This window comes from Rhinolophus ferrumequinum, chromosome 3 (assembly GCF_004115265.2).
Source record: "Rhinolophus ferrumequinum isolate MPI-CBG mRhiFer1 chromosome 3, mRhiFer1_v1.p, whole genome shotgun sequence".
Classification (NCBI taxonomy): Eukaryota; Metazoa; Chordata; class Mammalia; order Chiroptera; family Rhinolophidae; genus Rhinolophus; species Rhinolophus ferrumequinum.
The window spans coordinates 10,161,068-10,187,480 of NC_046286.1; the positions used below are offsets into that span (position 1 = coordinate 10,161,068).

The 26,413-nt window shown below is 45.6% G+C and overlaps 1 protein-coding gene and 1 non-coding gene across 2 annotated transcripts in view; one reads left to right on the forward strand and one right to left on the reverse strand.

The window, feature by feature from the left end:
• The window catches only part of LRFN2 (leucine rich repeat and fibronectin type III domain containing 2), a 188,274-nt gene that overhangs the window by 11,933 nt on the left and 149,928 nt on the right, over positions 1-26,413 (reverse strand). The gene's annotated exons all lie outside the window — the stretch shown is intronic.
• LOC117020965 (U6 spliceosomal RNA) lies at positions 8,675-8,781 on the forward strand. The gene has a single exon (XR_004422787.1). It is a non-coding gene; the product is annotated as a U6 spliceosomal RNA (small nuclear RNA).

Sequence of the window (26,413 nt, forward strand, 5' to 3'; positions counted from 1 at the left end):
CCCTGCTCACATTGGGCTGTGTTGACAGCTGCTGTTTCCTCTATCCAGCCCCAACGCAACCCCACGGGGACATCCAGAACAAGTTTTTTTTTCCTTTAACACATGTCGGTGCTTCCCAAATTGTGCAGCAGCTCTCTCGTCCCACCTTGACGCTTTGCTTCTTCAAAATTAACATTTGCCTTCCTCCCGATCATTTCCTTGGGATACAGTTCCCGCTTACATCCTGGCTGCTCCCCTCAGATCACATGCCAATTTGTCCTCCTCTCTGGAGAGGGCTGAGCATAGAGAACAGAGTCAGACCCCACCTTCCCCCAAACAGACCTCACTTCTGGTGAGGCCCCCATCCAAGACTACATTGGACTTTTTGGAAGTTGCTTCCCATCAGTGGTTCCCACAGAGCAAGCTGTCAATGGACATACCTGTGATGTCCCTAGGGTTTCTATTAAGCCGTGTTGCACCCATTTTGTTCCCCTGAAGTGGAATTTCTACCACTGCAAGGTGAGTGACTCAAGTGAGCCTGCATCCCTCTCTCTACATATATACAGAGGGTGCCAAAAAAATATGTACACATTTTAAGAAAGGAAAACTGTATTAAAATTGTAATACTAGATATATACCAATAGCGATCGATGAATGCAAGTCACGTTTGACTTCTGCAATTACAAGAGGTGCTCAAAGTGGTTACCATCAGTGTCCAGACACTTCTGATTATGGCGAACTACTGTTTGAGCAACGCTGACCAAAGTGTCCACTTGTATACAGTTTTTGGCACCCCATGTATATGTATCCAAGTTTCTACAGATATGAAGCTTTCCTCTGTATTCAATTGTCCTTAGTTCCCATCCCCCAAGAACTGGGTCAGCATGTCTCAGAGAAAAAGATGTGGGCTTTGCAATCAGGCAGAAATCTCTTATCGAAACCTGGTTCTGCCCCTCAGTATGTGATTCTGGGTCATTTTTCCTCTCTCTGAACCTCAATTTGCTCATGTGTGAAATGGGGATAGCAGTACCAACCTTCTGTGGTGAGTGTGCAATAGGGATAAATATGGCTGCCCCTTTCACTATTTCCCAGGGCCATTGGGTACCCCAGTGATGATGGTAATGATGATGATAGTTGAGGAGCTTAGAAAAGCTTACTAAGAACAGGTCACCACTTACAGAAGAAAACATAGGTGTAAGACCAATTATACCTCGTCGTACACACAGGAATGTGCAGAAGGAAGATCCTACACCAGCTGCATCCAGAATACACTAGAACAATTGCAAACCCCAAGTCAATACCACCCACTGACGAACCAGATCACATAGTTCTCCCCAGTTGGCAGATCCATAATTTCATGAGTGCACCAGCCAGGTGCAAAGTCACCTGCAGCACTAACCTCTTTAAAAATGCTATCACAGAGGTAGTTCTGGTCAAAATGGTGGAGTAGGTAAGTGCTGTGCTTGCCTCCTCCCATGACCACTTCAAAATTACACTAAATTATAGGACAATCAAACTGGAGAATCATCTGAAGACTAGCTGAACTGAAGTCCTACAATTAAGGATAAAAAGAAGCCATGTTGGGACTGTTTGGGGGTGGGGAGCGGAGATGAGAAATGGTCTGGCCTCACACCTGTCTGTGGCAGTTGAGAAGGTGAAGGGATATCTCAGCTGCTGAGGTCCCCCCAGAGAAGCCAGGGATCATAGCCCCATGCTGTGTTCCCCATCTAGAGCACCAGTGCCAGGAACAAGAGCCTCTACAACATCTGACTGTGAAAATCAGTACGGATTCCATCACTCTGGATAAGATGGAAGACTGCTGAAAATAAAGATGTCCTCTTAAAGGGCCTCCTAAAGGGCAAACACACAGATTCACTCACTCGCTGGCACTTTCACACTTCGCTCCAGTGGAGGGGCAGCAGCTTGGGGGAGGGAGTACAGAAAGATACGGGGAGAAACTGAGTTGTGTGGTTTCAGGGCAATGGCTAGAGGAACAGCTGACATTGTCCCTGTGTTAAGACCTCCTCCCACACAGCCAAATCTTAATGTACATTAGCCTGGTAAACTCCACTCTCTCCACCCTGATAACTCCTTGAGACCCCACCCCAGCCACTCAGGCACTGCCAGAGGCTCTTTTGGCAGCAGGCAGTCAGCCTTGGCCCACTGCAGTCTTTGGTAAAAAACTGTCAAAGGTCCGCATGCCCCAGGTAAGCAGTGGAGGGCCTCGATGTACACTGTGACTTTCGTTGAGTGGCCCCAGGCTCAGCACTGGCAACAGATCGGAGTCTGCAAAATTAACAAATGAACCTTGTGAACACCCTCTCCCCACCCTGGTGACTCCGTTAAACCCTGCTACACCCACTTCCTGTAATGCTCATATCTCTTTCAGTGGCTGAGCCTCATGGGAGGCCACAGGTGGAGGCAGGCTGCAGGGTGCCCTGTGCCTTTGTTAAGCTGCTCCAGGCCCAGTACTGTTGGCAGTGGCTTTGGTCTGCAGCATGACTTTTCTCACACACCTTTAGGTCCAGCACAGGCAGCTACCAACTGCAGATTTATTTGTAGCTCCTACTAGGTAGTCCTAGGGTGGTTACAGGCAGCACTGCACTGAATTCCATCCCAAGAGGCCCCAGAAACAACACACCCAGTGGCTGGCTTCAGACCACAACAGAACACCACCTGATTAGCCCCACAAGCAGGACACCCAAAGGGTGGTCATGGCAGGTACCAGAGCCTGCTGGGGCAAGTCCTGCTCTGTGAGGTGAGCCCCCACACAGCAGTTCATATGCTTTGGTCATGGCCAATCCTCACAGCCAGTCAGACTGAGGGTCCCACCCACTGATGTGCCAACAGCATCAAGGCTCAACTATAACAGGAAGGCACACACAACCCATACAGGGAACACTCCTGGAGCATCCAGCTCATGTGATCGGGGACACTGTGCCACCGGGTCTCACAGAACTCCTACTACAAAAGGCCACCCTGCCAAGACTGGGAGATGTAGCATATCTATCTAATACATACAAACAAAGACAATAGAGGCAGCCAAAGTGAAGAGATTAAGAAACACGTCCCAAATGAAAGAACAGGAGAGAACTCCAGAGGAAGAACTAAACAAAATGGAGGCAAGCAATCTACCAGATACAGAGTTCAAAACACTGGTTTAAAGGATGCTCAAGTCACTTAGAGAGAACTTCAACAAAGAAATAGGAAGCATTAACAAAGCACATGGAAACCATAAAAAGGAACAAGTCAGAAATGAAGACTACACTTACTTAAATGAAGAATAGCCTAGAAGGAATCACCAGCAGACTAGATGAAGCAGAGGATCAAATCAGCAATTTGGAAGACAAGCTAGCAGAAAACACCCAATCAGAACAGGAAAAAAAAAAAAAAGAATTTAAAAAATGAGCGTAGTTTAAAGAACCACTGGGACAACATCAAGCATAACAACATTCACATCATAGGTATACTAGAAGGAGAAGAGAAAGAAAGGGATTGAGAACCTATTTGAAGAAGAAATTACTGAAAACTTCCCTAACTTGGTGAAGGAAATAGACATCCAAGTCCAGGAAGTGCAGAGAATCCCAAACAAGATGAACCCAAAGAGGCCCACACCAAGACACATCATAATTAAAGTGGCAAAGGTTAAAGACATAAAGAGAATCTTAAAAACAGCAAGAGAAAAGCAGTCAGTTACCTACAAGGGAGCTCCCATAAGACTGCCCCCTGTATCTCAATAGAAGCTTTGTAGGCCAGAAGGGACTGGTACAAAACATTCAAAGTGATGAAAAGCAAGGACCTACAACCAAGACTACTCTACCCAGCAAGGCTATCATTTAAAATTGAAAGGGAGATAAAGAGCTTCCCAGTCATGAAAAAGTTAAAGGAGTTCACCACCACCAAAGCAGTATTACAAGAAATGTTAAAGGGACTTCTTTGAGAAGAAGAAGGGGAGAAAAAAAGAGAACAGAAATATGAATAATAAAATGTCAATAGCTATGCATCTATCAATAATCACTTTAGATATGAATGGATTAAATGCTCCAATCAAGACACAGGGTAGCTGAATGGATAAGAAAACAAGACCCATACATATGCTATCTATAACAGACACACTTCAGATCAAAAGATACACAGACTGAAAGTAAAGGGATGGAAAAAGATATTTCATGTGAGTGGAAACAAAAAAAAAAGCTGGGAGAGCAATACTTTCATCAGACAAAACAGATATTAAAACAATCATAGTAGGGAAATTTAACACCCAATTGACACCAATAGACAGAACTTCAAACCAGAAAATCAACAAGGAAACAATAGCCTTAAATGTCACATTAGATCAGATGGATTTAATCAATATTTTTAGAGCATTTCACCCCAAAGCAGGAGACTATACATTCTTTTCAAGTGCACATGAAACATTTTACAAGATAGACCACATGTTAGGCCATAAAACAAGTCTCAATAAATTCAAGAAGATTGAAATCATATGAAGTGTCTTTTATGACCACAAAATGGTATGAAACCAGAAATCAATTACAAGAAAAAAATTGAAAAATACACAAACACATGGATGCTAAGTAATGTGTTACTACATGATGAAGGGGTCAAAAATGAAATCAAGGAAGAAATCAAAAGATTCCCTGAGACAAATGAAAACGAAAGCACAACGACCCAAAATCTGTGGGACACAGAAAAAGCAGTTGTAAGAGGGAAACTCATGGCAATACAGGTCTACCTAAAGAAACAAGAAGAATCTCAAATAAACTAATGCTAAACCTACAGGAACTAGATTTAAAAAATCAAAGGCAAACAAAGCCCAAAGTGGGTAGGAGGAAGGAAATAATAATGGTAAGAGTGGAAATAAGCAAAATAAAGTAAAAAAAAAAAAAATACATACAAAAGATCAATTAAATAAAATGAGAAATGAAAGAGAGATAACTGGCCACAGAAATACCAAAGATTGTGAGAAAATATCACGAGAAATTGTACACCAATAAATTGGACAATCTGGAAGAAATGGATAAATTCCTAGAAACATACAATCTTTCAAGACTGAATCAAGAAGAAACAGAAAATCTGAACCAACTGATTGCTACTAATGAAATCAAATAGTAATCATAAAACTCCCAACAAGCAAAAATCCTGCGCCAGATGGCTTCACAAGTAAATTTTACCAAACATTCATAGAATTAACACTTATCCTTCTCAAACAATTTCAAAATATTCAAAAGGAGGGAAGGCTCCCACGCTCATCTTACGAGTCCACCATTACCCTGATTCCAAAACCAGACAAAGACATTGCAAAAAAGAAAAGTACAGGCCAATACCCCTGATGAACATACGACATCGGACAATTAAGTTCGTTAACTCATCCTAAAAATATGCTACATATCTCATTGTTGAATATCAGTACAGTCACCTTCGAAGTACTCCCCTTTGGGAAGCTATGCACCTAGCCCACCCTTCAAAGCAATTTTGGAGCTCTTTTTCTGGAATGGCCATCAGAGCTGTCATCATATTACCCTTGATGTTCTGAATGCCATCAAAATGTCTTCCTTTCAATATTTCCTTTATCTTTGGGTAAAGAAAGAAGTTATTGGGGGCCAGATCAGGTCAGTAGGGAGGGTGTTCTAATATAGTTATTTATTTACTGGCTAAAAACTCCCTCACAGACAGTGCCGTGTGAGCTGGTGCATTGTCGTGATGCAAGAGCCATGAATTGTTGGCAAAAAGTTCGGGTCGTCTAACTTTTTCATGCTGCCTTTTCAGCACTTCTAAATAGTAAACTTAGGTAACTGTTTGTCCAGTTTGTACAAATCCATAATGAGTAATCCCTCTGATATCAAGAAAGTCTAGCAACATTGTTGCAACAAGTTCTCAAACTTAATTGTCAGACCTCGTAGATGCAATAATCCTCAAGAAAATATTAGCAAATCCAATTCAGTAATAGAGTATAAACATCATACAGCATGATCAAGTGGGATTTGTTCTTGAGATGTGAGGTTGTTTCAATATCTGTAAATCAATTAACATGATACGCCATATAAACAAAATGAGAGATAAAAAGAATATGATCATATCAATCAATACAGAAAGAGCATTTGACAAAATCCAGCATCCATTTATGATAAAAGCTCTCAGCAAAATGGGAATAGAGGGAACATGACTGAACATAATCAAGGCCATATACAACAAACACGGAGCTAACATCATACTCAACAAGGAAAAGCTAAAAGCGTTCTCCTGAAGATCAGGAACAACACAAGGATGCCCACTTTCACCACTTTTATTCAATATAGTATTGGAAGTCCTAGCCACAGCTGTCAGACAAGAAAGAGAAATAAAAGGCATCCAAATTGAAACAAAGAAGTAACACTGTCATTATTTTCAGATGACATGATACTATATATAGAGAACCCTAAAGAGTCCACAAAAAAAATTTAGAACTGATAAATGAACTCAGTAATGTAGCAGGATACAAAATAATAATCAGAAATTGGTTTCATTTTTATACACCCAATAACAAACTATCAGAAAGAGAAATTAAGAAAACAATCCCATTTATAATTGCATCAAAAAAAAAATACCTAGGAATAAATTTAACCAAAGAGGTAGAAGACCTGTACAGGGAAAATTATAAGACATTGAAGAAACAAATTGAAGAAGATACAAATAAATGGAAACATACACCGTGCTCATGGATAGGAAGAATTAACATCATTAAAATGTCCATACTACCCAAAACAATTTATACACTTAATGCAATCCCTATCAAAATACCAATGGCATCATTCACAGAACTAGAACAAATAATCCTAAAGTATATATGAAACCATGAAAGATCTTGGATAGCCACATCAATCTTGAGAAAGAAAAACAAAGCTGAAGGTATCACAGTACCTGGTATCAAACTATACTACAAGGGTATAGCAATCAAAACATTATAGTAGTGGCAAAAAAACAGACACACAGATCAATGGAACAGACTAGAGAGCTCAAAAATAAACCCATGTCTATATGGTCAATTAATCTATGACAAAGGAGGCAAAAATATACAATGGGGTAAAGAGAGTCTATTCAATAAATGGTGTTGGGAAAACCGGACAAATACAGGCAAAAAAAAGAAAAAATGAAACTAGACCACCTTTTTATACCATACACAAGAATAAACTCAAAATGGACTGAAGACTTAAATGTAAGATCTGAAACCATAAAATTCCTAGAGGAAAACAGGAAGCAAAATCTGACATTGCTCTTAACAATTTTTTTTTTTTCTGATGTATCACCTTGGGAAAGAGAAACAAAAGAGAAAGTAAACAAATGAGACTGCATCTACTAAAAAGATTTTGCACAGCAAAGGAAACCACCAACAAATGAAAAGACGAACTACTGAATGGGAGACATTTGCCAATGATATATCTCATAAGGGTTAATATCCAAAATTTATAAAGAACTCATACAACTTCACACCAACAAACAAACAAACAAAGAATCCAATTAAAAAATGAGCAGAGGACCTAAATACACATTTCTCCAAACAGGACATACAAGTGGCCAATAACCATACGGAAAGATGCTCAACGTCATTAGTCATCAGAGAAATGCAAATAAAAACCACAATGAGCTATGACCTCACTCCTGTCAGAATGGCTATCATCAATAACTCAAAAACAACAAGTGTTGGCGAGGATGTAGAGAAAAAGGAACCCGCGTGCACTGTTGGTGGGATTGCAAATTGGTGCAGCCACTGTGGAAAACAGTATAGAGGTTCCTCAAAATATTAAAATAGAACTACCTTATGACCTAGCAATTCCACTTCTGGGTATTTATACGAAGAAATCCAAAACAGTAATTTAAAAAGATAGATGCATCCCTATGTTCATTGCAGTGTTATTTACAATAGCCGAGATATAGAAGCAACCTAAGTGCCCATCAAAAATTGATTGGATAAAGAAGAGGTGGTACATACCGTGTTTCCCTGAAAATAAGACTTACCCTGAAAAAAAGCCCCATTTAAGATCTCAGCCAGACGGACACATTTAGTATATTATGACGATGTTCCAGAAGAAGATGACATGACTGTAATTGAATAAATGTAGATCGCTGTACATGACAAAATAAGACATCCCCTGAAAATAAGCCCTAATGGAGCAAAAATTAATATAAGACCCGGTCTTATTTTCGGGGAAACAAGGTATATACATGGAATATTACTTGACCATGAAAAGGAATAAAATCTTACCATTTGCGACAACATGGATGGCCCTAGAGGATCATATTAGTGAAAAAAATCAGACACAAAGAGACAAACATCATATAATCTCATATATATGTGGAATCTAAAGAACAAAATAAATGAACAAACAAAACAGAAATGGACTCACAGATACAGAGAACAAATTGATGGTTCCCAGAGGGACGCGAGAGTTGGGGGACTTGGTGAAAAAGGTGAAGGGATTAAGAAGTACAAATTGGTAGTTACAAAACAGTCATGGAGATGTAAAGAACAGCATAGGGAATATAGTCAATAATATTGTAATGAGTATGTATGGTGCCAAGTGGGTACTAGACTTATCGGGGGGGGGAGGGTTGCTTTGTAAATTGCATAAATGTCTAAGCGCTACGCTGTACCCCTGAAACTGATATAAAATAATATTGAATGTCAACAGTAATTGAAACAATAAACGCTCTCGCAGAGCTCTCTCCGGCTGCACATATACTAAAATGGGAACAATACAGACAATACGTGCATGGCCCCTGCACAAGGATGCCGTGTCAATTCACGAGACAGTCCATAGTCTATAAGTCCATATTCTGATGCATGTTCCCACCTGGAGGAGACCTGAGGAAGTTATGCTAAGTGAAATAAGCCAGACACAAAAGTACAAATACTGCATGTTTCCGCTGCTCTGAGGCACATATAATTGGTCAAATTCACAGAGACAGAAAGTAGAAGGGGCTGGAGGATGGGTAGGAGTCATTGTTAATGGGTCCAGAGCTTCAGTTTGGGATGATGGAAAAGCTGAGATGGACGGTGGTGAGGCTGCATAGCAGCGTGAATGTAGTTAATGCTACTGAACTATATAGTTAAAGTCAAAAATGGTCAAAATAACAAATTTTATATTATGTATATTTTAGCACGATAAAAAATGGCAAAAAAAAAAAATGCTATCACAAAGCAAATTCTGCCCCGAGAGCAGGAAGAGCAGAGGTTGTGGAAAGCACGTCTGTCATTTCAGTGTGGCTGATGTAGATTCGGGCGGCAGGGGCTTCTTGGTTCTGTTGTCCATAGGTTTGGTTGGCTCTGGCAGATTTGGGACAGTAGGCAGGATTTCGGGAAGGACTCACGTGGGGTAGGGTGGCCCCCTGGCCATCTTTCTGCTCTTCTACACCTGTCCCGATGGTTGAAGAACAGAGCAGCTGCAGAGCAGAACTTGGAACAAATCAAATGCATGGGCAAAGAGCTACAGAAGATAAAGCTGGTGGTTCACAGCTTCCGCTGTGGTGGCAGCTGGGCCTGGGTTCAAATCCCACTCTGCCCATGTCTAGCTATCTGACCTGAGACAGAGTATTCAACCCTTTGTCGGGCTATTGTCAGGATTAAATGAGGTGAAGTGTGTTGAATGCTTGGCACAATGCTTGGCAATAAATGAGTGCACAGTAAACACTAGGTTTTGTTTCAATGTCAACGGCAGAGTCAATGATGACCCATGATAGAAGAAATAAAGATGAAATGACATCCTCAGTCATTTCATGGTTTGGTTCTGGGGACCTGCCTTTCCCCTAATTATAATCCCCTCCCTCTATCAAATCAGAAGCACCTTGAAAAAGAATGGTATCAACCCCCAGGTTGAATTTGTGCTGTGGTGAGAAAAGGTTACTGACTGTGCAATGTAGGTAAATCACTTCATATCTCTGAGCCTCACTCAGTTTTCTTGCCTGCAAAATAGGTTGATATTGATCATGTAGCATCATTGTGAAAATTAAATATGATGGCATTTGTTCAATACTGAGTATAGTGCTTAGGATATTGTTGTATAATAACAAACAGCCAGGAGGATGTTTGATTTGGTGTCTGACTATCAGGTTCAGATCCAGGCCCACTATCTGCTAGCCGAGCAATTTTGAACAAAGAGATATCAGTCCTCTGAATATCAGTTTCCTCATCTGTCTGATGGGAACGATCATACTGCTACCCACCCCAGAGAACTTTGGGGAAAACCCATGAAGATGAGTCTTCTTGGACACAGTATGTAAGGGTAAAGCATTCACAAAGGTGAGCTGTCATTTTTCCCAGTGGGGACACTCAGCACCCATACATGAATGAGTGACTGGCACTTCCTTTCAGGCTGCTCCAAGCTGCGCATCTAACGACTGGAACTCACGACCAAATAGCCTGCCAGACGGCATTCTGCCTGCAGCCTCACCCACAGAGGCAGTGGTCAAGAAGCGCCTGCTCAGCACTCCTCTGGGCTGGATTTCTGCTGACCCTCCCTGGACAACAGTGCCTCTCCAGGCAGGCGCATCAGGAAGGGATTAATCAGGGGGTGGGGAGAGAAATGACCTCCGGTGGGAGACATCAGGTGGGCATTGGGGAGGCCACTCTGTCCAGCCAAGTGAGAGGCCAGAGGACAGAGATGGGGGAGCAGTGCTGCCCTCACGTACCAGATGTCCTCAGGTCCAGGCTGAATGGACAAGGCTCTAAGCCCAGCTCTGTCACGGACTTGCTGTGAGGCCTGGGGGAAGTCACTTTCCTTCTCTGTGCTCCTATATCCAATTCTGACCTTCTAGAGTTCCAGGAGTAAAGGGAAGGCAGGAGGACAGCAGGCAGGGCACAGCTGTCAAAAGGTTGTGGGAGTTTGGACACCAGGTCCGCCTCGAAGAGCCCACAGGATTTGGCACGAGAGTGACCTGGGCTCTGGGCTCAAATGCTGACTCACAACTTACTGGCTGCATGAGCTTTCCCCCGTTACTTAACTCCCAGAATTTCAGTCTTCTCGTCTGTAAAAGCAGTTTGCAAACCTAATTTGCAGAATCACCGGAAGATTAGAAATACGAAATGCATGCAGAGCCTTGGCATGGGATATATACTCAAATCATATACGTACAGAAGGTCATCGAATAACGTCGTTTTGTTCAACGTTGTTTCATTACAATATTGATGAGCTGCCATAGGAACTTAACTCTTGTTTATATCAGTTAGCCTGTGGTAAAATCGGTTTCATTATTTGTCATTTCGCTTAAAGTCACAGAACCTATTGATGCCATCAAGTGACGACTTATGGTGAATGTTTACCTACTTTATCGCCTGTCTGTCATCCATCTATCATCTGTCTGTCTATCTATCTATCATCTGTAATCATCATCATGTTTTTTCTATAGAGAACACCAACACCCTAATCTCCCAGCAGGATCCCTCGCAGTGTGAGTAGGTGAGCTACCTGGGGGCACTTGCGGGTCCTCTTAGGGGTCAGGGTCTCTGTGCTGAGTGGGAGGAAGAAGTTCACTATGGGATTTACTCATTAGTGAGGAGCTTTCAGGTGAGTCTGGCCTGGCCTGGAGGGGCACTGTCCTGGTGTTTACTGGAATAACTGAAAACAGCAGCTTTACTATCCTCCCCCTTCCCAGCCTCTCTCCAAGCCTGGGTGCAGCCAGCTCCTGTGGGGACAATGAACCCAGAATGGGCTCACTAAATGCACTAAATGCACATCCCTGGAGGCTGGCCACGTGGGTCTGTGATCTTCTTAGTATGGAAGTAATCGTGTGAGTAAATCACCGACTTTCTCATAGTATCTTACTTTTCTGGGAGTCTCCCCAGCACTGTTTATTTGGGGGCACGGATCTGAGGCCTCAGGAACTGGCCTGCTCTCCTCCCTCTCCTGGTCGGGCTGGGGAGAGGCCATGCTGGGCTGCAGATGGAGCCAGGCTGATGAGGACCACTCCTGCTCCTCCCCTACACACAGGTGGGGTGGAGGGTGAAGCCCAGCTGGGGACGCTGTGTGAGTGCCCTTTGGCCAGTTTGTGGGTATGAATGCCCATTGGCTAGTGTGTGGGGGAGGGGAGAGGGTCCACTGGCCAGTGTGTGTGTGTGAATGTGTGTCTGTTGGCCACTGTGAGGATGAGTGTGTGTCCATCGGCTGGTGTATGTGCGCACCCATTGGACAGTGTGTGAGTGTGAGTGTGTGTGTCTATTGGCTGGTGCAGAAGCATCCCTGGTGTGTGAGCGGAGACGCGAGGAGGGTGTCGGCTGGAGGCTGTGAGAGTATGTGAGCACTGATATGAGATGAACGTTGGGATGAGTCAGTGCATGGGAGACAACGTCCTTGCAGGGGCCTGCGAGGCTCCTGTAACCTGGCCCCACTGCCTCTCTGCCCCATCTCCTAGACTCTGTCCCTTGCTTTCTCTGCAGATGCCACCCTGGCCCCTTGTTGCTCCTTAGATGTGCTCCAGCCTTGGGGCCTCGCCCTTGCTGTTCCCTCTGCCTGGAATGCCCTTCCAGCAGAGCTCTGCTCGGCTTACCGCCACCAAGTCTTTGCCAAGACTCCCCTTCTCAGTGAGGCCTGCCCAGCCCCCATATTTAATATTGCGATTTGCCTACCACCCCAAGCCCCTGACTCTGCTCTGCTGTTTCTGTTTGCGTAGCATATATTACTTCTCCACTCTTATGTGATTTACTCATTTGTCGTAAACAGGCGCCTGTTGCCTGTTTCTCCCATGACGATAAGGATCTCCAGTTGTTTTGTTCGCTGATGCATCCCAAGCACCCAGAATAGGAGCATTTATTTTACGGCATATTTGCCTGTGGTTCCTCTTTTGTAACACGGGGACGATAATAGAAGCTATCCACTTCATAGAGTGGTTGGGCAGATTAAATGAACGAACACCTGAAAGCACCAAGAACGGTGCTTGGCACATAGTTCAGTAAATGTTAGCTATGGTTACTACACTCCATCACGGCTTGGAAGTGAGAATCAAATGAGCGGTTCGTATGAAGGCCCTAGCGCGTTGGTGGTCAGGGGGTGAAGGTGCTTCACAAACCCTTCCCACCTCACTCCCACCCCAGCCCTTACCATCCCAGGAAGGAAAATTCCCTAACCTTCCACAGTCATGGATACCGTATTTTTGGACCCCCTTTGGATTAGGAAGTTGGTTATCAAGACATTTATTACTTTTTTTTTTCTTTTTTTTTAATCAAGGGAGGAAGCAAGCAAGCCCCCAGCCTGCCCCGCCCAGGGCGGCATAGCTTCCTGATCCTGTAGGTAGTTAATGGAATGTGAGCTTGCCCGAGAAGCACATTCTCTGATGGGTGTGATTGCAGCTCGGACTATGCAGGACCCTATCTCTGGCCCGACACTTGGGAGCCGGATTCTTCTCCCAGCTCTGCAGCCCCCAACAGGCGGTCTGACCCAGGGCAAGTCCCATGTCCTATCTGGATCCGCGCTCTTCCCTGGTGAGGGGTTGGGATTTGTCCATTGCTAAGGTCTTTCCAGCCTTGTCCATCATCCAAGAATGGATTCCCTGTTATGTGCCAGTGCTGCTCTAGGCACGGGGGATACGGCCGTGACCACAGGACACAAGTCCCTGCCCCAGGAGGTGACCTTCTGGCTGGGGAGAGGGCAGAGAGTAAATGACCAACACAATTAGTAAATTACTTAGAAATAATTAATTAGAAAGTGGAGCGTGCTATGGAAGACACAAAAAGCCTCACACGTGAAGAGAAGGCGAAAGTGTTAGTGGGTAGGGAAGGCAGGCTCAGCTCTAAGTGGAGTGACCAGAGGTTACCTCGTTGAAAGAGTGACATTTAAGGTGAGGGACATCCCACATTCTAGGAACCTATGAATCTCAGTGATCATTGCTACATTCCAGAGAGAGCACTGTTGGGGTCCCCTGTGGTCCCCCATCTCTTCTTTTTCTCCATCTCTGAGCACACTGATCCCCAGCTGGCCCGGTGGGTGACAGGGCTGGATGACAGATCAGCCAAGTTCCCAGGAGCGGTGAGTGATTTACCACTGTCTTTATTCACACTCCGATATTTCATGGCTTCCATGGCGCTGATGGAATAAATATGACCTTTTATTCTTCACTTTGCTTAAGACTCAAGGTCAGCAGCCCAGCTGTGATCTATCGGCTGTTCCCTCCACTGGACATCCAGGAGCCAGGGAGCCCCAGGGCGTCAGAGATTCATGGCACCATCCTCCAGCTCTGCACGCCTGTCTGCCCCTCGGCTCTGGGCCTAGGCTTCACGCAGCCAGAGAGGCAGTGGTCACAGTGGCCCTGGGGGATGATGGCTCATTGAGGGCAGAGACCAGCTCATAAATCTCCCTCTCCCCTGAGCACACCCCATCACTAGGGCTGAACCATGACCCGGGTTTCATTTCGGTCCTGGGAGGAAGCAGCAATGGGGAGGGCAAGTAGCCATGGTTCAATGGCAATTTATAAATTAGAATGCCCCAGGGCACGGTCATCAGGTTTCTCAGCATGGAGAAGGGACAAAAGGCAGGCCTGCCTCAGAAGGAATCCTCCAGGCCCTTTAGGCAGCTGAGAGGCCACCTCTGCTTTCAAAGAAGCCAGTGGCTTTGCTTGTCAGACATTAACTACCAGCGGAACCTGGAAGTTCTTCCACTTGTCTAACTGAGACCCTCCCTGCTGCACCCACCTGTTTCCTCCATACATGTGGGTGGGTGGGATGGTTTGGTCTGGTTCACACTTTCCCTCTTTCCTCATGGTGGTTCTGAGTGACAATGGGCTGATGGTCTGGGTTTGTTAATAGATTAGTCAGGCTGGAAAGGAGACAGCCTAGAAGGGAAATGGGGTCACTGGCCTCTATTTTGAACACACCAAATGTGATCCCAAGATAGCCATCTCATTCCTCTCCATCCCAGCTCATGTCCTGGGAAGAAGAGTGATCGGGAGTTGTCTGGAGCACAGCAGGCCTGGGTTCGAATGCTGGCTCTGCCACTCCCAAGCTGGGAGACACTGGGCATCTTACCTAACTTCTCTCATCCCAGAGATCCCTACCCTGTGAAGAGGGCATAATAGAAGCAGCCGCCTCCCAGGAGTTGCACGCACGCTCAGTGCAGTGGTAAGCAAACAGCAATCACTCAGATGCTAGCTGCGTTTTATCAAGGTGCCAAGGGGCAGACCCTGGAGCCAGGACACCTCGGGCAAGCCTCTTAGCCACTTGGTGCCTTAGTTTTCTCATCCCTGAAATCAAGATAATAACAGCACCTTCTTCATTGGGATGTGGAACGAATTAAATGAGCTAATAAATGGCAACCGCTTAGCATCGTATCTGGTATGTAATAACTTCTCAGAAAGGTTGGCTCTTATTACCGTTATCATTCCTGGAGAAGAAAACACCTGCATTCACTTGGCACTTTTGACCTAATTTCCATCAATTGGTGTTGTGATTTATAATTCACTTCCTTGCAACCAAAGATAGCAGATGACTTGCAACATAAAAACACGTCTACAATGAGACAAGTAAGTTTTTAAAAATGTTACGTGACAGATCAGAAAACAGTAAGAAGGCTTGAACTAGAGGCCTGGATCCCAGGCTGGTTTGTTGTGACATCCAAACGCTAATTTCAGATATAACCCCCACATACCCACAAAGCTGCCACGAAGCCCTGGGCCACTGCATCTTGGAAATAGCCTAGGGAGGAGGGGACATGATGGCCTCGGCCTCAGAACAATGTGAGGGGCGTGGCTTTGTTAGGCGCACCCTGTCTCTACGGGACTTGAGACATAGGAGGGCAGAGAGGGCTTCGGATAAGGGGCACCCTTGATCCAGGAGGGGGTGTCTCAGTCCACTTTGCTCTATCCAGGCCACATCCAGCATACTGCCCACTGGTGGACCCTAAACATGCAGAAGGATGGCACAACCTGGCTCACATCTGAGGCAAGGGACCAGAAGATGTACCACAGAACACACCCCTTCCTGCTCCAGAGACAAACGTGGCAGCCCTGTACCTGCAGTGCTCCCATGTCTCCTGCCTGACTGAGCTCCTACTTGATCTTCTGAGACATTTCCTCCAGCAAGACTTCCCTGATCTTCCCGGGCGAGGTCAGTCCCCCAGGATCTGCTCTCATAGAACCACACACAGCACCTATCACAGCTGCAGTAACCGAATCCGTCACAACTCAAGCACATAGTCCTTTAATGTCGGTCTTCCTGGGACATGTGAGCTGCAGGAGACCAACAGTGTCCTGTTCATGGCTGTCTTCCTAGTGAGTGGCCCAAACCTGACATTATAAGCATAAAATAAACACGTCTTGAACGCATCTCTAATGGTAGAATTTCAGGCCCTCTGATCTTCTGTGAAGGAAGCATTTTGGGATGGCATCTTATTCCTGTGCCCACTCAAGGCAGGATGGGGGAGAGTGGGGTTTGGGGCTGAACCTAAGCACCTGTGCTTTCCCAGCATCAAGGAGGCAGCCACCACCCACACAACTTTTGCTGCGTGACAGAACCGTCCTTCCAGCCCCTGCCTGAGGGAAAGGAATGTTACCTACCCGACCAGGGAATTTTCAAAGCCTCCCTGTTCCACTCAAACTTTTTTTGAGTGACAATCAAAGCTTGGGGGAGGAGAGCAGAGCCACCTTGAGAAGCAGCCCTTGGCACGGGCTCAGAGTGGCATTTTAACGGGCAATAAAAATCTCTGGTGTTCAATGCTGGCTGCTGCCACCATCCCAGCTCCTTAGACCCTGCCTCCACACCAGGACCTGGACAGCCTCCTGCCCTGTCTTCACACACCCCAGGAGAAAGACCATAGTTCACCAAGCCCCTGACGACTGGCCACCTTTGTACCCACAGCTGTCACCTCTCTCGCTGCAGCCAGGCACCAGCCAAACACACTTAAGAGCCACTAGAGAAGGAGATTTATTCTCAGAACTCCTGCAGCACATGTTTAATGAGCTCATTAAACAAGAATATAAATAATCACTCCCTGTCGGAGTTAGAAGACTTGAGGCAGAGAGGGTGGGGGGTGCTGACTGAGCAGCTGGGGCAGATGGGTGAGATATTCTGCTCCGGAGAGGGAGACTGGACCTTCTCTTCACTTGAGGCTGTGGGCTGTGAGTTTCTTGGGCCAGGCAGGTGTAGACCCAAGAATTCTGACAGGAAAACCATCACAACGTGCTGCTTTGTTCCGTACCTGAGAATTTCCTGCTCACTCACATGCCCCCAACCTGGTCTCCTTCTGCCCTCGTAACAAGCCTGAGAGGAAAAGATGGAATTTTATGCCATTTTATGGATGTGAACAGTAAGGGGTAGGAAGCTCTCAAGACATAGCTAAGACCCCTACAACCATCCTGTAATTTGTCTCCCTTCTTCCACCCTGGCCCCCTGTAGTCTATTCTCCACCCAGCAGCCAGAATCTTCCTTTTTAATCGTATCATGCCACTTGCCTGCATTCAATCCCCAAATGGCTCCTATTTCATGGAGGATAAAGGCAAGGCCTCATCATGACCTACGAGGCCCCACGTAATCCAGCCTTGTCCTTTCCTCTGCCCTCATTTACTGTTACTTTTCCTCCAGATGCACTGGGTTCCTTGCTGCTTCTCCAACATGACCAGCTTGTTCCTGCCCCAGGGCCTTTGCTCGTGTTGTTTCTCCCACCTGGTTGTCTCTTTCACTCCATTCAGGTCTCTGTTCCAACTTTACCCTTAGAGGGGCCATCCCTGACCACCCATATAAATCAGTAGCGCCTCAGTCTCTGTCTCCTTACATTCATCGTTTTTATTCCTAGTGTATATTTAAAAATGACTGTCCCTCTCTCCCATAAGAATGTAAGCTCCTTGAAGCCAGGACTTTGCCTGTCTCATTCTAACCCTAGGGTCTTGATTAGCGTCTACCCCAAAGCAGACACTCCATACATATTTGTTGATTGAATAAATGAAAATCTAGCTACCAGAAGTCAAAGTGTGGTTTGTGCCCAGACCATCCAGTTCCAAATCCAGAGTTTTCTCCTCCACAGAACATGCCTCCCCTTAGAACTTGACCCTGACTTCCCACTGCCAACAGGAGAAAGCCTGAAGTCAGGACAGAGCACCTGCTACGAGCTCCAGTGGCACCACCTCCAAGCTGTGGGACCTCATAAGTCGCATCAGCCCTTGTGGATGAGCACCTTCCACTGTCAGGTGGCAATACCACACCTCAGAGGGTTGGCTTACCAACCATGAGAACACACAGCATGTTTTTAGAACAATGACTGGAATGTAGCAAGGGCTCAGGAAATATAGCTCTTTTGTGTAACATTCGAGGGTACAGGTTGCCCTCTCCCATCCTCTCTGAACAAACCTTCTAGTATTTCCCTAGACCAGAGGTTCTCAAAGTGTGGTCCCCAGGCTGACAGCATCTGCTCACTGATGAGAACTGCAGATTCTCAGACCCCACTCCAGACAGACTGAGCCAGAAATGCAGGGGAGTAGGTCCCTGCATGCATGTGCTAACGAGTCCGCCAGGTAACTCTGATCAGAACTGAACCATTGCCCTAGAGATAGCCTTTTCCATTAGGTATACCAGATGTGGGAGACTGAGTTGTTGATCCTGCTTCTTTACTCCCCTGTAATAAAATGGGACTTCCATAGCCTTGCTGTGGCCTGATGGTGGGGGAAGTGTATGCCCTTCCCCTTGACTCTGGGTTTGGCCATATCCCTTCCTTGGGCCCATGTGATTTCGCAGAGGCCTGACATTGGCCTTTCCAGCTGGGCTCACCCTGTTACATGCCTGCTATCACCGTGAGAGGAGCGTACTCTGTATAACCACTGCCCTTCGGCTTACGCTCCAGAATGAGATATACAGAGAAGGTCTAAACCAAACCTGGAGCCTGGAGCTCAGCCCAGGCCGGCCAAGCAGAGACCAGTTGAACTCCAGCCAACCTGCAGAGCCACAAGTAAGAAGATGAAATATCAGTGGTTGTGAGCCACCTGGATTTTGAGGTTGTTTGTCACGTAGCATTATTGTGGCAACAGCTGACAAATACACCAGGGGCCCACACAGGTCCTTAACCAGTACCGATCATTGCTGCCTCTGCCTCTGTCTTCACAGGTTCCACCTAAAAGATCTACCTCTCCCTGCTTCTTTCCAAGCCCCACCTGCACCCCAGGAGACAGCTTACATTCCACTCCACTGGGGCCCAGAAGCCCCCCGCCCCAGAATATATCCCCCGCCCACTCCAACCCAGGCATGCGAAGTCCCTTCAGTTAACTCATGAAAAAGCTCCAGTGGATAAAGTTCATCAAGCATTTCATTTCTATTTTAACCTTTTAGGTGGCTAATCACTGAACTACAAAGCCCCTTAACTTGGTGTTAGCACCAGCTCATTACCTAGTTAGAAGGGTAAGCGTTTAATAGCTGCCTGTGATGCTTAATTTCTGACCACTTATCTTCTTTAGCATTTACTAGAAGATTCCACATCCGGATCTGTGCGCTCCCCCGCAGCATCAGCCCCATAGCCACAGAACAAGTCGGAGCCCCTCTTTGCAGCCCACCCCAGCTGGAAATAGCTCTCCTTTGTAAATCGTTAATGAGCTCGTGCATCCATGTTACACAGCTCCGTGGCCCAGCTTTCACCCAGGGCTGGCACATCAGTCTGTGGTTTTGCGTGATTCTGCTCGCTCAAACCCCCTCCCCCACCTCTGAGACTTTGAAGATGATGGGCATTAATTTGACTTCATGTCCTGAACCCTTCTGTCACTCACAGGGCACCCAGTCTCGTCACACACACACACATGCCAGACCACAGGCTTAATTGGCAAGAACTAACACACCCCTCTTGGCTTTTCCATGTCTCAGTGTCTCCAGAGATGAGAACAGAGCACTGACAGTGAGACAGAAAAGCAGCCTGGATTATCTTCCTTCCCAGGCTGGCCTCAGCTACAGGCCAGCTATTGGGTTCTGGGATGGTGTGGGCAGGTGCCAAGAAACATTGCTTCCGCCACAGCTCGGGGGCACTTGCACACCTCCCCATCATTCTCCTCTCCTAACTTCCAAGCAGAGCCCTGATTTTACCTGGGGAGGCAAGGGGCCTGAACAAACAACTACCTTTCTCAGCCTCCTCTGCAGGTTGGAGGAAACACAATGACACAAGCAGAAGTCACTGGATGAGACTTTTGGGGGGCTCTCTAAAGGGGCTGACTCATGCAGGAGGATGGTGCCTGTTTGGGTGTGGGTCCCCAGAAGCAAACCCTGAAACAAGGATTCCAGCACCAGTAGTTTATTTGGGAGGTGGTCCCAGGACTCACTGGTAAGGGAATGGGAAAGGGAGTCCATGCAGGGTGTTTCGCTAAGCGAGTCACCAACTGTGGGCAACGAGGTTTCAGTTCTCCTTGGATCCTGTGTGAGACAAGCACAGACCATGACTCAGTTGTCTTCCTCTCTGCTCCCCCAAGGGGAGGAATTTGGAGTATTAACCTTCCAACTCCCTGTATTGGGGTTATAGGTTGGGGTTGCTTCTGGGGACAAGCCCCCTGCACTTTGGCCTGTTCTGACTGTGGGCTGGGCATCCCAGAGAAGGTTCCCAGGTGGAAGTGTCAGCAAGCCCAGAAGCAGTAAGCCACGCATTAAAGATTGTGCAATTGAACTGCAGAAGGTAGCTTTAGACCCTGAAGTCCTCCGGTGTGCTCCCACACCAGCCCTGAACTACCTCCGCGGGGAACTACATCGCTTGCCAAAAACCAGCCCCCACATTTGGTTAACCCATTGTAGTCAGATCTCTGCTACTAGCAAATGCTCTTCTTTTATGCTTGACATCATCTTCCATTTCACGACAACCTTGTGAGGCAGGCAGGACAGTTATTATTAATCCCATTCTGCAGATGAGAAGCCTGAGGCTCAGAGAAGTAAAGTACAGGGAGATAACAAAAGCTACTGTTTGGAGCCCCTGATTCCATCCTCCTTGTACAGGTACACCTTGGAGAAACTGTGGGTTCGGTTCCAGACCACCACAATAAAGCGAGTCACATTCATTGTTTTGGTTTTCCAGTGCATATAATGTTATGTTTTTACTATACTGTAGTATACTGATGGCTCAATAACATTATATCTAAAAATGTACACACTTAATTAAAAAAATACTTTATGGCTAAAAAATGCTAACCATCATCTGAGCCTTCAGGAGACTCTAATCGTTTTGCTGGTGGAGGGCCTTGCCTCATTGTTGATGACTGCTGATTGATTAGGATGGCGGTTGCTGAAGGTTGGGTGGCTGAGGAAACTTCTTAAAACAACAATGAAGTTTGTCATATTGACTGACTCTTCCTTTCATGAATGATTTCTTTGTAGCATGAGATGTTGTTTTGATACCCTTTTACCCATCGTAGTTCTTTCAACATCGGAGTCAATCCTCTCAAACCCTGCCGCTGTGTTAGCAACGAAGTTTATATAATAGCCTAAATCCATGGTTGTCATTTTAACAATCTTCACAGCATCTTCAGCCGGAGTAGATTTCATCTCAAGAAACCACTTTCTTTGCTCATCCGTAAGGAGCACTCCTCACTCATTAAAGTTTTATCATGAGATTGCAGCAATTCAGTCACATCTTCAGGCTCCACTTCTAATTCTAGTTCTCTTGCTATTCCCACCACATCTGCAGTTTCTCCCTCCACTGGAGTCTTGGACTCCTCAGTTATCCCTGAGGGTTGGAATTAACTTCTTCCGAACTCCTGTTAATGTTGATCTTTTGACCTCTTCCCATGATTCACGAATATTCTTACTTAATGGCATCTGGAATGGTGAATACTTTTCGGAAGGCTTTCCATTTACTTTGCCCAGATAGATCAGAGGAATCGCTACCGCACCTATAGCCTTATGAAATGTATTTCTTAAATAATAAAACTTGAAAGTCAAAATGACTCCTTAATCCATGGGCTGCAGAATAGATGCTGTGTTAGCAGCATGAAAACAACGTTACTCTTCTTGTTCATCTGCATCAGAGCTCTGGGGGGACCAGGCGCATTGTCAAGAAACAGTAATGTTTGAAAAGAATCTTGTTTTCTGAGCAGTATTTCTTAATAGCGGGCTTAAAATATTCAGTGAACCATTGTGTAAACACATGTGCTGTCATCCAGGCTTGTTGTTCCGTTTATAGAGCACAGGCTTTATAGAGTAAACTTAGCATAATTCCTAAGGGCCCTGGGATTTTCAGATGGTAAACGAGCTCTGGCTTCAACTTAAAATCACCAGCTGCATTAGCCCCTGACAAGAGAGTCAGCCTGTCCTTTGAAGCTTTGAAGCCAGGCACTGACTTCTCTCTAGCTATGGAGGTCCTAGATGGCACCTTCCAATAGAAGGCTGTTTTGTCTACATTGAAAAATCTGGTTTTTTAGGGCAGCCACTTCATTAATTATCTTAACTAGATTTTCTAGATAACTTGCTGCAGCTTCTACATCAGCACTTTGCATGTTTATGTTATGGCGATAGCATCTTTCCTTAAACTTCACGAACCAACCTCTGCTAGGTTCTGACTTTTCTTCTGCACCTTCCTCACCTCTCTCAGGCTTCACAGAATTGAAGAGAGTTAGGGCCTCGCTCTGGATTGGGCTTTGGCTTAATGGGAATGTCGTGGCTGGCTTGACCTTCCATCTAGACGACTAAAACCTCCTCCGCATCAGCAAGAAGGCTGTTTTGCTTTCTGATCACTCACTGGAATAGCACCTTTACTTTCCTTCAAGAACCTTTCCTTTGCATTCACAACTTGGCTCGCTCTTTGGTGTAAGAGGCCTAGCTTTCAGCCTGTCTCGGCTTTTGACATGCCTCCCTCAGTCAGCTTAATCATTTCTAGCTTTTGATTTAAAGACAGACACGTGCAACTCTTCCTTTCACTTGAACACTTAGAGGCCATCGCAGGTCATTAACTGGCCTAATTTCAATGCTGTGTCTCAGAGAATAGGGAGGCCCGAGGAGGAGGAGAGAGATGAGGGAAACGCCGGTTGGTGGAGCACTGAGAACACACACAACAGTTATAGATTAAGTTTGCCACCTTCCAGGGGTGCATTTAGTGGTGCCCCAAAACAATTACAATAGTAACATCAAAGATCACCGATCACGCATCACCCTGACAAATACAGCAATAACGAAAAGTTTGAAATATGGTGAGAATTACCAAGTGTAACAGAGAGACACGGAGTGAGAACATGATGTTGGAAAAGTGGAGCCGATAGACTTGTTCAAGGCAGGGTTGCCACAAACCTTCAATTTGTAACAAACACAAAATCTGTGAAGCCCAATAAAGTGAAGTGCAATGAAACCCTGCCTGTATTAATCCCTCAGGCTCAGCTGAGGGGTCAGAAAAATGACTCCAGCAACTAAAATGCGCAAGATGCTGTGTTTCCTAAGTGTCTCCCATACTTTACCTCTTTGGCGATATCCCCACGTGAAGGGATTTTTAGTTCACTGTTATAGATGGAGCAGTCTGGAGAGGTGAGGTGACTAGTGCGTGATAGAGCTGGGACTAGAAGCCAGGTCTTCTGTCTTCTCTCCTCACCACAAATTCAGAGAAGAAACCCCTCGCTGTGGGACTTTCAGGGGCTCTACCCACCAGTGCTGCTCACACCCCTAATTCCCCAACGGCATGACGCTGAACACCCGTCAGACTCACTGGGGGAGCTTTGCAAACATTGCGCCTCAGAGACCATCACTCCACGCTGACTCAAGATCTTCTGGAGGGAGGATACTGTCCAGGGGATTCCAGTGTGTCACCAGGGCTGGGAAACACTGGGGTGGTGTTTGAGGTCAGAACAACTGGGTTTCGTGACTTGCCCACCCACGGTCTGCCCAGAGCTGTACTGAGGCTAAAAGGAGCTAGCTGCTGTGAACACGCTTGGGGAAATCTACTTGTCCGATGAGTGTTTGATGTCATTCTGATGGCTGCCACCACCAGCCCTGACCCCCAAGTCCTAGGCACTCCTCCCTCCAGCCCCTCCCTCTGTAAACCTTCTTTGGCGTTTTTTCTGGTGTGAAATAAACAACATCTCCATCTCCACCTTCAAACTAACAAAACATATGTGTGTAAAATTGACAAGGGTTTTCTGGTTCTCCCTTACTAGAGAGGGGGAAAGCTACATTTCAGAAGAGAGGCAGACCCAATGCACACTAATCCCTTTACTACTGCTAATTATTTCTATCCTCGGAGATGTCTCCTGCCAGAGCTTTTTGAGAATGATGAAAAAATGACAAGTAGAGAAACTAGTCAACTCTGAACAGAAGCTGTGAAGGCTATGAAGATAAGTGGTGTTTTCTTCTCATGCAGAGCAACAGGGCAAGATGAGAAGGCAGTGATATGGTCTGAGACACTCTTGGAAGGCATCCCTGAAAACCGGCTCTCCTATACGCAGACTTGCTGTGGGTTTTGAAATTCCACTGTTAGAGATGCACATGTTTGGGTCTTCCAGAATTTCCAATTGAACTACAAAAATTTCTAAAAGGGGTTACACATTCTACCTTGATCTCGTAAAACTCTCCCAGATCATTTTCCTGGTTTACAACATTCTTGGAGTAAGTCTTAGAAGAATAGATCCATAAGAGGCAGCCTGGAGAACAGCGACAAGAACGAGGGGTGGGGGAAGGGAAAGTGGGCAGTCTCCCAATAACAATAAGTACTTACACGTATCCAGTACTTCGTAGTTGACCATGAAAGATGCACTTTCAAATACAGGAACTCATTCAGTCCACATGACAATCTATGGAATATGCAGGGAGGAATCTCTGTTTCCACTTTACAGATGAGAAAATGGAGCCCAAAAGCAGTGAACTGATTTGCCCATGGTTCCAGGTCTAGTAAATGGTGGAGCTGGGTGCAGACTCAGGTTCTGGAGATGCTACCGTGTTTCCCTGAAAATAAGACCTAGCCGGACCATCAGCTATAATGTGTCTTTTGGAGCAAAAATTAACATAAGACCTGGTCTTACCTTAATATAATATAAGAAATGGTAATTAATATAATATAATATAATATAATGTAATATAATACTGGGTCTTATATTAATTTTTGTTCCAAAAGACGCATTAGAGCTGATGGTTAGGCTAGGTCTTATTTTTGGGGGAACATGGTAGCTGTCTCTCTATTTTCTCTGTATTACTGGGAGTATATTGTGCCTAGCTTTAAAAAAAAAAAAAAACTACACGTCCCAGCCTCCCTTGCAGACAAGTGTACCCAATTAGATATAAGAAGTTATTGGGTAGAACTTCTGAGAATCTCATCCTCTTTTCCCTCTTGCCTTTTTGCTTTTTGCCTTTCCCGCTGTGTAGAAAGGAGGTGTGATAGCTAGATCTCCAGCAGCCGTTTTGCACCATGAGGCAACCTTAAAGACAGATACTGTGCTATGGATAGCAGAGCAGAAAGATAGAAGGGGTGGGGCCCCTGGTGGCCATGCTACCCAGAAAACTAGACTTAAACTCTCTTCCACTAGAATTCTTTCACATGAGAAACATAGAAATCCTATGAATTTAAGTCATGTTATGTTAAATTTGCATCCTCATCACCACTCTGGACTTCTGACTCCAGACTCACTTTTCTCTGCGATGCCTCTGACAACTTTGTCACTTCACAATGTCTCACCTGGTGAGGCATAGAACCCCCAAATCCTCATCTTGACCTATTTCTGAGTGAGACCCAAGTTTCTCACTGACACCCGTGTTCCCCTTTGCTCCAACATTGCTGGACCTTAAAAATGTGGGGGAAGCAGCGGAAGCTGGGAGAGAAAAATCCCATCAGATTTACAACGGCTTATCCCATCCTTCCCAGGAAGAGAAATTATAGTTGGTGCTCTCAACCCAAGTCTCCAGCCTTAGTAAAAACTCTGTGAGGTGTTAGTGACATGTGCCTCCCAGCATGGTACCTAGACTTGGGAGACCATATCTCTGGTTTACCTTGTGGAACCCTGGGAAATCTACTCAATTCGTTTGAGACTTAGTTTTACCATCTATAAAATGGTCATAATATTTGTTCTGTCCAAAACCCACTTGTGAATGTTAGGTTTCAACAGTCAAACAGTATGAAAGAAATTAAGAAAAGTTTTAGAATATTTAGAAAAATAAAATCCAAAGCAGGCTGATTTTGATTTTGGTTCCAACCAGGGAACTGCTGGTAAGCTTTCCTCTTCGTCCTCCCCAATTTCCTCCTTTACACTTTACTCTTCCTCTGCCTATGCAGGCTCAACCTGCCCTTTCAGTAGAAGCTGGGATGTCTGGAGAAACAGCTGAGTCAAAGGATCTGCCCTGCAGAGGTAGCAGGTCCTGTTCCTAGCATGGCCTCTTCCTTTAGGGAACGCCTGTCCCTACCAGTTTCACCCCATATCCACAAGATCCCAGGTCATCGGTAAATTTCCCTCCAATCCATGATGAAGCTGGTTGCATTTTCATGGGGGACGAGGCAGATCTCCACTGAAGTGTTGCTTGATAAGATCCCGATGGGGTGGGAACTGGCTGAATCTG